The sequence below is a fragment of the Plodia interpunctella genome, chromosome 5 (genome assembly GCF_027563975.2).
Source record: "Plodia interpunctella isolate USDA-ARS_2022_Savannah chromosome 5, ilPloInte3.2, whole genome shotgun sequence".
Classification (NCBI taxonomy): Eukaryota; Metazoa; Arthropoda; class Insecta; order Lepidoptera; family Pyralidae; genus Plodia; species Plodia interpunctella.
The window spans coordinates 10,788,915-10,791,185 of NC_071298.1; the positions used below are offsets into that span (position 1 = coordinate 10,788,915).

The 2,271-nt window shown below is 31.4% G+C and overlaps 1 long non-coding RNA gene across 1 annotated transcript; it reads right to left on the reverse strand.

Annotated features, from left to right (window-relative positions):
- Positions 1 to 507: 507 nt before the first annotated feature.
- LOC135309710 (uncharacterized) lies at positions 508 to 1,353 on the reverse strand. Its single transcript, XR_010369888.1, has 2 exons — positions 865 to 1,353; positions 508 to 799 (listed from the first exon to the last, which is right to left on the reverse strand). It is a non-coding gene; the product is annotated as an uncharacterized LOC135309710 (long non-coding RNA).
- Positions 1,354 to 2,271: the final 918 nt, after the last annotated feature.

The following is a 2,271-nucleotide window of genomic DNA, read 5'->3' on the forward strand; positions in this document are numbered from 1 at the left end:
TGGGTGATTTCACCCAGGTGACCAAACAATTGGAATAATTTATTTTTGCTCATTTTTGGCAATGTTTTTGGCTCGGTATTTCCATTGATTTCATTTAATCAACAAAAATATTAATTAATTATAAATTAATTAATTACAAATGATTTAATTTATAATTAATTAATATTGTCAATGGAGTCTCCATTGACAATAATTATAAATGAAATCATTTACAAATTAAAATATAAAGTATGTATTTATGATTTATTAAAATTTGATATTGTTCTTCTTTCTATTTGGCAGCTAAGTTTCACTTGTAATTTTTTTATTATTATATCTTATATTAACTTGTAAATTAATGTGATTTACTTTTTTTAAAAGCACAGGAAAACTAGTGATAAGTTAAAATGTAAGAAATTGCATTTATTTTAGCATATAGTTACTTTACGAGGCCCATATTGGCTTATGTTGATTTATATCTGTTTCGTTTTGATATGAAACTAATTGAAGAAATGTTTCGTATTCTGTGCATCAGCCATATTCAGAATTTCTATTTGTCTTCGGAATTATCGTGTCGATTATCGATATCGACAATTCTTACGGGACGAGAACTGGTAACTTTTTCGTTAAATTTATTATGGATAATTTTTATTATCAATAGAATCTCGATTCAAACTTCTTTAATACGAATGTATTTTGACATATTCTCACCTCACAGATTACAGACAATGAATACTTGTGCTACAAATGGCTATATCAACAAATTTAGACATTAGGATCTCGTTTCCCGGTTGCTGATAAAGTGTCTGATAGTGCCAACCTAAAAGTATCTGATAATCTGATGATAAGTATCTGATAGTCTTATATGTGACATATAGTGCAAACTGGCATATAACGTCAGAAAGATTTATCTGCCTGTTGCTGTCAGGTTACAATGATATTTTATAAAAAAAAGGTGGTGATACACGACTCTTATGTCTGTCTGTCTGTGCAGAGAAAAAATACATGTGATGTATGTTCTGAAACTGTAGCACACTTGTTATTATATTATTGGATGCATTGTAAAATAGACGATAATTTTAGCGATACGACCACGGGCTGTACTCGTGCACGATACATAGTTATAATTAAATTTAGGCAAGATGTTAATTCCTGGTTTTAAATCTTTTATATATCATTGTAGTGATTCCATAATAGATGAATATCAGCTGCCAAGACTATGTGTCCCTTAATCGCCTCGTACGATATACACGTAGCGATATGGAGTGACCCGATTTCATACTGTGCACAATGAAAAAAAATCAAATATAAAATTCTAGGCGTATCGTGCTCGAATATAAAAGCCTTATTGTAAGTTGCTCCCACAATGTTGATTTTGTGGACGTTTTAGTGAATTTTTAAATTTATATTTATTTATTTAAAGCCATTAATTACTGTACTTTGTACGTGACAAAATTCGTATAATTAAGTAACAATAAGCTGATTATTAAATATATACGATTTTGATTTTTGTAATAATGTATTTTATTTTTCCTATGTCATCTTAACTTTTGAGGTCTCTGTAGGATTCACGGTTTCAGGACTACGTGTACCCCAGTCTAAGGCTGTGATTTTCAAAAGTATAAATTCCCTCGAAATAATATCTTTTAAAAGTCTCACTAGAAATTTCATTCAATACTAGCTGCGTCCCGGGGTGTCGTTCCCGTGGAAAATTCGGGATAAAAAGTACCTTATGTAAAAGTATTCCAGGTTATATTCTACCCGTGTACCAAATTTCATAACAATCAGTCCAATAGATTTTGTGTGAAAGAGTAACAAACATACACACATCCTCACAAACTTTCGCATTTTATATTAGTAGGATAACTATGAAATTTTTCTTTTTATAAAATAAGCTATTGATTTGAAAGACAACACTTTTTTATTAACCCCAGACGCAAAAAGAGGGGTGTTATAAGTTTACCGTATCTATCTGTGTATCTGTCTCCCAAACGGATGAACCGATTTTCGTTGATTTTTTTTTTGTCATAGAGAATTTTATCCTGAGAGTATCATGTTTCATGAAAATCGGTTATGAAATTTACTGAAATTCGTTTTGGCTAGACTTGCAGCCGGTCTCATATGTCGAGTGAAAGAAGGTTTATTTCTGTTTCTTTTAATTAACCTCACCCCTGCATGTAACCATTTATACCTAGATCTAGCCAGGGTGATATAAACGTGAAACTAGACTAGACTCCAGGTCTTCAACTGGGACCAGATGCACCCACTGGCTACACTTCGGTATTAAGCCAT